We start from the raw sequence: 9,232 nt of genomic DNA, 5'->3' as shown, positions 1-9,232 counted from the left end.
TGGGGGAGGGTCCGGCCCACACTGCGCCTGGGCTGGGACTGGTCCCGCCGGTGCAGGTTAGCAGGAAGCTCTCCACACACTCACCGGACCTGGGCTTGGCTAATATCATTTTTAAGGCATATTCTTTGTCTTATTGCAAGGTCTTCTTGTAAAGCTCTACATAGCACTCAGATGGCTTTGCCTATCTATTATAATGTGAGGAAAAAAATGTGGGTCAAAAACTTTGGTTTGGGAGCAATCATTGTGTTTATGCTTTAGGATAGCTGCCATCAAGTGAAGCTGAATCTCTATAATTTCTAATGTGCTCTAGACACATGGCAGGCACTTGTACCTCTTTGCTGAATGACTGCATGGATTTCCAAGCAGGACTGAAGTTAGAAACCAAAGTTTTGCAGAGTCATTGATATTAAGAGGTTGACATCAATAGTCTTGTTGAATTTAATAGAGAAAGACACAGATTGGTCTGAGGTTTGTGTAAATATTTTGCTAAGCAATGCTTCAGAACAGCAGCTCTAAGGGTATTAAAATGTACACAATGTAGCTGAACTCAGGCAGGGTATTTGTACAAATAGAACCAGAAGTATGCAGATAACTAAACTTTAGTACTGTCCAGACCCACAAATTTCACATTACAGACACTGGCCATGGCTGGTTTTGTGGTTTTAGTTCACATCAACTCCATGAGCATCTACTGAGGACCCAGGAAGAGTGCACATTGCAAGTGATACCTTTTAATGACTATTCACCAAAGAAGGGAGGGAGAAGGTAAAGCAGAAAGTGCTTCCAGCAATATGAATCAAGGTAGTTTGAAATAGTGACCATTATGTGTTCTCTGGTAGCTAATCATATGCTAGATTGGTAATCTCCCAAGAGCAGTGAATGAGAAAAAACATCCACTGGGAGACTAGAATAAAATATTTCACTTCTGTTACATTTCTGTTCCAAACATAAAAATTATTAAACTTTTGAGTTTAATGAGGTGATACTACAGAGACCTTGTGTCAAAAAGTCTGAGGCACAGGACATTGATAATGATCCCCCCCCCCCAAACACGAGGGCCTTGGCTATGTCACTTTCACTTGATCATTTGCTCTCAGCCTTTTCTGACCTGAAAAGGTTTATTTTGGCTTATAGTTTTAGAGGATTTAGTCTGTGGCTGGCTGGCTCCAAGGGAGGGCAGCATGGCAGAGGGGTATTGCAGAGGGAAAAACCATCCATTGTAGGGCAGACAGTCAGGAAGAGAGAGAGAGACAGAGAGAGAGACAGAGAGAGAGAGAGAGAGAGAGATCAAAGAAGAGGATATAGTTGCAGGCCATGCCCACAATGATCCACCTTGTTTCCCTGGACTTCACTTTCCAACACCACACCTCACTCTAAACCCACCAGCAGACTAATCCTGTGATGAATATCACGTCCCCATGACCCAGTCATTCCCTTTGTCATAAAGCTCTATTTATGATTACACGAGGCTTTGGGGGCCAATATAGGTGCAAAGTTTAACTGGGCTTAGTTATATAAATTTATAGATTACGTCGTTCTGGCTAAATGACCCCAGTCTTCTCAGAAAGGATATGTGGCTTCCAGAAGATTATTGTCGAGAAATCCTGATTGAAGCTAGCATGAATAATACAAGCACAGAGAAAGTTTGAGCTGACACCTTTGATTACTCATGTGACATCTTCATCTAACTCATCAAGAGGTTAGAATGAGTTAGAATGAATCAGTCAGATGTGTCAAGGTCTTTGGTCAGGCCAGTTCAGAGAAGCTCCAAATTGCTATTCACAGAATCTCCAGCCCTGTACAAACTCTTTCTAGAGTGCATCAGTAGCTCACCTTTTCACTGGCACTGTGATTTGATATCTGAAGGATGGCTCTATTAAATATTATGTAAAGTAAAATATCCCAAAATGAAAAATTTTGCTATGATTGCATGACTTTTACAAGAATAAATAGTAAAGTTGCAAACCCTGACATGCATGGAAATCATCACTTTTGTTTACCTCTGTAATTCAATGGTAAACAATGGTAGAAGGAGGATGAGGAAACAGAGAAAGATGCATGCAATTGCTGCTTTGACATATGGATGCTGTGAGAATGGACTCGGTAGTTCCATGATGCATTTGCTCTGCATGTCTGAGCTTCTAAATCTATGCCATTTCTCCTGCAAGGATAAAGGTGTTTTAAAAGGATTTTTCTACCAGAGAAAGCTAGTGTCTCGCTCTAGGTCCTAGAACAGGATCTTAATCTTCACTCAAACTGACTCTAAGAATACCTACTACCTGAGGGACTCATGTTGTTTGATATATGCATTTCTGTATTCAAGATTAAAAACAATTAGGAATTATGGCAGTATATAATTTATTCAGAAGAGTAGTGAGGATTTGTTTTGAAATAATATAGTGTGCATTTTCCATAAAACCCTGTCACCCACTGAGAATTCATATGCTGATTTCTTTACATAGCATTTGTAACACAGGAGGAACCTTAGCTGAGAGCACTGAACCTTAGCGCAGTCATGTAGGTAGGGACTTAGAAGTTGAAGGGCAGGATTTTGGGTTCTTACCATATACTTGCTGTCTCACTTCAAGTCAATGAACAAACCTCTTTGAGTCAGTTTATTGTTCTGGGGACCATGGATAGTATCTACTTCACATGTTGACTGGCATAAGCAGGCCATTCTAAATGCTGGTCACCTTCTCCTTACTCAGAACCACAAGCTTCTGTGGCTGATAGGCCATGTGGGATATAAAGTTCATGTTTACTTTGCTCATACTAGATTGACTGAATTTCTTTCAAAGAAAGGGGAATCTTTCCTTCCACAGTATTGAAATATCTTACTCTCTGTAATTTTTATTATGTGCTTGCAAAAATACTTATTCCTGGCAATATTTGGTTTTTGTTACATTTTTACTCCTACACACTTTGGAGACATAAAATACTCTGTCTCAACCCACCAACCTACTGTGCTTCTTGTTATGAGGATTGTGGATTATGGATCATGAGCAAGATTTTTCTTGTAGGAGTAAAAGTTACTAAAGTAGCAACTGAGGGAGTTAGGGTCTGAAGATAGAATTGTTTCCAGTGAGAGCGCCCCTCTGTACTTGGCCCTACCTTCTCATGACTGGATTGGCCTGAGTCAGCCTGTATTTTTGGGAAGCATTCTCTGTAATGCTAAGAGTGGGAAAGATGAAAATATTTTTATGGTACTCTGATGCAATTTGTTCTTATAAAACAAACTTCACTAGTACTAACAATTTGGCAAATGAACAAATAGCCTTCAAATTTTAGTATCTTCTGAAACCAATGCTGGCAGAATAGATGTTGTACTCAGGTTCTTATAAAGAATTAATAGATTTAAAATGGTCAGTGGTACCTGGAGATGCAAAAGTAATTGATGATGCCAAAGAGGTCTCCATAAAAACCCTTTTGTCAAGCATGTGTAACCTCCCTGTGGTCATCTCCCAGAGATAATTCCTAAGCCTATATGGCAACATCATTACAAGTTTCAAAGTTTGCTCTTGGATTTGCACATTCCATGGTTTTGAATGAATTTATATGTATTCACTATTATAGTACCATACAGAATAGTTTTATAACTATAAATCTTCTGGTTTCTGCCCATTTTATCCCTTTCTGCCCTTCCCCCTAGAAACCACTGATCTTTTTACTGTCTCCATAGTTTTGCCTCCTTCAGAAGGTCATATGGTTAGAATATTACAGTATGTACCCTTTTCAGATTAGCTTCTTTTTGGGGCTGTCAAGACAGCTCAGCAGCTTAAGCAAGTGCAGGGACAGCAGTTCGATCCCTAGCACCACATACTGCGCCAGTCCTGCCCCCAGGGCAGGCTGAGCCAGCCAGAATCTGGGCATAGTGGTGCATGCCTGTAACCCCAGTGCTGGGGAGGCCAGAAACAGGAGGATCACTATGAGTTTAAGCTGTGTAGTGAGACCCTGTAACAACCAAATACATTAAAAAGAAAAGAAAAACAGATTAGCTTCTTTTACTTAGTAATATGTAGTTAATTCTTTCCTGTCTTTTCAAAGCTTTATAGCTCATTTCCTTTTAACACTGGATAATATTCTAGTGCATATATATGCCTATATGATATGTCACATAATATGTCTATATGATATCTATCTATCCATCTATATCTCACACTTTACTCACTAAAGGACATTTTAGTTGCCTTCACATTTTGACAGTTCTAAATAAAGCTGCTATAATATTATTGTATACTTGATTATGTGGACATAGAATTTCAAATCCTTTGAATAAATGCCAAGGAATGCAAATATTGCATGGTAAGGTAAGAGTATGTTTAGTTTGTATAAAGCTACCATCTGTCTCCCAAAGTGCCTGTACCATTTTGCGTTCCCGTCAGCCACAAATGGGAGTTCCAGTTGCTCCATATTCTCACCAGCATTTGGCATAGTAAGTATTTCGCATTTTGCTAATCCTAATAGGTTGTTTTCATTTACATTTCCCAAATGATATATGATGAAGAATAGTATTTTCATATGCATATTTCCTTCTCTATATCTTTTTTAGTGAGACATTTGTCAAGAGCTTGGATCCAGGGCTGGGGACAGAGCTCAGTGGCATAAGCACCTGCCTGGCATCAGCAAGGTCCTGAGTTTGATTACTGGTACAGAAGATATATTTATAAAAATATTTATATTATGTTTATATTCAGACTTTCTACATAGACAATAACATCAGCTTTGATCAAAGACAGTTATGTTTTTCTTCTCAACCAATATACCTTTTCTTTTCTCTTATTGGACTAGTTAGGATTTACAGAATGATATTGAAGAACAGTGGCAAGAAAGAAATCTTTGCCTTCTTTATTTTAGTGGCAAAGCTTCTACTTTATCCCCTTCAAGTATTATGATGTTAAATGTAGATTGAAAATATTTTTTATTAGTACATGTTTCCATTTCATGCAGTTTATAAACATCTGGAGAGTGGTTGCACATAAACAATATAGTTTGTTTCCTTTTTCCACTCTTCTTCACCTCTCTACTTCAGTTCCCCATCCCTTCTAATACTTGATATTATTTGTTGAACTTCTTAGCCCAATATAATCCCATGTGTTGACTCTTACTACTATTTCTTGTGAGACTGAGGTTCAGAAAATTCTTGCCCACACCTATGTTTTCAAATGTTTACATATTTTATCTTCTAGATGGCTTAATGTTTCTGTTTTGATGTTTAGATCTTTGATCCATTTTGATTTTAATTTAGAAAGTGTTGAGAGATCAGGGTCCAGTTTAATTCTTCTGCAAAGGGATGACCAGTTTTCATAGCACCACTTGTTGAACACTCTTTCCTCCAGCATATATTTTGGGCCTCTAATCAGAGCTCAAATAATTGGCTATGTCTGAGGAAGTATCTGCAGCCTCAATTCTATTCTATTGATCCACATCTGTTGTAGTTCCAGTACCATGGCATGTCTAATCACGGTTGCTTTGTAGTATACCTTGAAGGCAGGTACTGCTATGCCACATGGTTTGATCTTTCAAAAAATTTTATTATTTATTTTTTGTTTTTTCTTCCTTTTCTGTATTTTTTTCTTGTTGGCCAAAATTACCTTTGCTATTCTGGGTTGCTTCTGGTTTCACAGGAATGTTAGGGTAGTTTTCTCTAGTTATAGAAACAATGCTATTAATTTGATTGGGCTACATAGAATCTATATAACAGCTTTGAAAGGATGGCCATTATGACAATAATGGTTCTGTCTACCCAGGAGCAGGACACAACTTTCCATTTTGGTGGTAGGCATTAGTAGTTTATTGTTTGTTTAGTCCAAACATATTCAAAGTGGAAACTCAAAAGAATGCTTTCCACTTGAAACAATTAAACTAGATCCTACTAGCATACTATGCTTAATACAACCACAAAAAAGGCAATCCATTGTCTGCTATACCTACTAAAGCCAAGATGGTAAAACCAATTTGGTTGGAAGAGTGTCATAAGGATAGGGCTAGGGAGATAGCTCTGTGGTCCAAGAACCTGCTTGGCAAGTGCAAGGACTTGGGTTTGATCCCTGGTACCACATGCAGTAGTGAGACCCTGTACCAAGTAAATAATAAATAATTGAGACTGTCATAAAGATAAAATAGTATCATCAAAAAATAAAACAAAACTATCAAATAACAGTAATTATAGATGAATAATTTTACTGCTTCACTGAAGAGGGGACAAAGTATTGAAGTCCACAGCACTGCAGGTGAGCAATCACCATGCACACTTCTTCATATGGTGTTTTTATGTTTTCCTTTGCAATATGTAGAGGCTAAATGGCTCTTTCTCTTTTTTTTTCCATTACACTTAATATCTGTCATTTTTTCTACTTCTCATATGCATATGAGAAATATATGTCAATTTTTTATGTCATATCATATCATATTATATCATATTGTATCATATTGATCTATATGAACCAGGATATTATGAAAACTGTTTTGGTACCAAAACAATTCACACACACACACACACACACACACACACACACATATATATATATATATAGAGAGAGAGAGATGGACAGACAGATAGACAGACAGACAGAGATAAATGAAAAATATACTTGGGATAAAAACACTGACATAAAACCACTCATTTAGGATAAAGGCTTTAAGACTCCAAGGTAATTTTTCTGGTAAGAACTTCAAGTACTACACACAAAAAACTTAAAACTGTCTCAAGCAAATACAAATCCTTAAACTCCCTAAAATGGAAATGGAAAATCTGAGTCTCTCAAATATATACAATAGTGCAAAACTTTTCCTCAAATAGGGAAGACCTCATTTAAAGGGATGAAAAAAGACTATCAATTTGACTTCACTCTTACCTCCCCATTCCTAAAAAGAGAAGCAATGCAATCATTTATTAGTTTACAAAACAGAAAATAGTTGCAGAACTCAGAACCTACTGACTACCATGTCAATTGCACGTTTTGCTTGTTTTTAGAAAGACAGAATGGAGAGATCTTCCATGTTAACATGCAGACTTAAGTGGTCACATTTATTCTCGCCACTACTTAGGGCCTGAACCATCAGAAACTGCCTGGTAGGGATTGCTGAAAGCAAAGACTGGATTGTCCTTGCCTCACTTCTTATGTTTTACTTGTTGTGTTTGTTGTGCTAAAAAATTACAATAATCCAAAAGTTACAAGCTGCACGTAGGATTGTTTAGAGATCTATGTCAAAATAAAAAGATGTCATTCTAGACTTGAATTCAGGAGCCACTCTCTCCAGTGCTAACATTGGCTCAAGAATTGTGCAAAATCAGTGACAGTTCTCTGCCCCGGAAATAGAAAATGCAAACTCTAGAGCTGCAGTTTTTTCCTCTGAAAATTGCAGTATCCTTACTTTAGTCTTACTTGTCAATCATTAATTTGAATGCTTTTGAAATGTTACTAAAAATGTACACGAAGTTGAGTGACTTTTCCAAACATTGATGTGGTTTGTTCCACTGTTCACATTAAAACTAAGAAGAGATTCCACAGAACAAAATTATGCTTTTGTGCTCCCTCCAGAAACAAGTTCCCCTCTCACAGAACATGAAACTTGTTACCTGAAGAACAAGATAAATACTAAGTATTCATTTTACTGATTTAAAAGATACTACAATTTTACACACTCCAGTGATTTCTCAACATTTTGCAGCTGATTGGCTTTGCAACGTGGGAATTCATAAACTGTACCGTACAAAATCACCTGCAAGACTATAACACTATCAGAGAACAAAGCTACAGGAATATAGGAAATATGATTTCCACAATGCACAGATTACAGAAAGGAAAGAGGGTGGGATGTGTGGAGTGCCAGCTATCTCTGTACTCAAGAGGGGCAGGTAGGAGGTCCGTATGATATGAAGCTTCTAAATCTGGTCTAATATTCAAGACCATAACATTTGAAGTTTTGACATTTTTATTTAGTTCACAACTAAATTTCCTCTGGACTATATCTGTAGTCTTCTTAAGGCTCCGGGGTACACATCCTGGTCACAGCAAGCAGATAAAATCTCTCATCATTTCATAAGCGATTCTCTGCTGGAAAAAGAAAAGATGAAAGACTTTTCCCCCGTTGCCTCCTGTTGCAGATGTCAATGATAATCAGTTCGGAGCACTCACTAGTGCATTTTTATGAATGCACAAGTTTGATTTGGTTTGTATTTGTAGGGAGGAGCCAAGAAAAAAGGCAAAGTTCTCCACGTGTACAAATTGCAGTATTTGTGTCTCCCATACTGATAGGCAGAAGAAGTAACAGTTACACAATATGTAGCAGAGGGTTATTGTTTTAAACTGAAAGGACCTGAATTTGGAGGACATGTCTTTTTAAATTCATTCTGTTGTAGGTTAAGTTATGGTTATTTCTCAGTCCTTAATTCACCAAGTCTAGATTAATAAATTAATGAGTCCTGCCATTAAATTGGAGAAATAATATCCACCTTAATTTAACTGATGACCAAAAGATGCTTTTCACATTAAAGAAATGATCAAAATGGCATTTTCACACTCTAAGCAAAAACAAAAATAAACAAGAATACAAACATAATGAAAAATACACCACTGCCAAGACTCCACCTGCGGACTTCAATTTTGCTGTTCTATGAAGTTGCCTTCCACCTTCCCAGCACCTCTTCCAGAGTCCAGTTTCAGGGCCATGCCACCTCTTCCACCTCAGTCACACACCATCCCATTGCCCACAGGGCCACTAGAACCCCACTAACTGCCGCTGACATCTGAAATTAATACCACTGCCTCTGGCTTCTTGCTCTTTTTAAGCCCTCGATTTTTTTCTCTTCCACATTTAAGTGCATCTCTTCTCACATCATAATTGGTTTTGCAATGAAGATTTCTCTGACATGGTTCAGAGTCATTAAAACCCACAAAACCAAAATTTGGAAGCTTTCCTTCAACACCCTTGTTATTGATGGGAAGTTCCACAACCTTCTCAAAACTTGTAAAGAATACTTTTAGTTCATTTTTTTAACCAAAATTAAAAAACATTTTTATTTACTTATTTATTTATTTCCATAATTTTATTGAGAAACAAATAGAAATGGGAGAGTTTCAAACCAAATTGGTAGGACAGTTTCAATAATTAACACATTGCATACATTCCTCCCAGGGGTTAATTGCTGTACAAGATGAGGACATGATATCCTATTTACAAACACCATTAGAACAAATCCCTCTATTCATTAAGAGAATGTAACTATATA

The sequence above is a fragment of the Octodon degus genome, unplaced genomic scaffold (genome assembly GCF_000260255.1).
Source record: "Octodon degus isolate 3935 unplaced genomic scaffold, OctDeg1.0 scaffold00250, whole genome shotgun sequence".
Classification (NCBI taxonomy): Eukaryota; Metazoa; Chordata; class Mammalia; order Rodentia; family Octodontidae; genus Octodon; species Octodon degus.
This window is presented reverse-complemented; position numbering follows the sequence as displayed.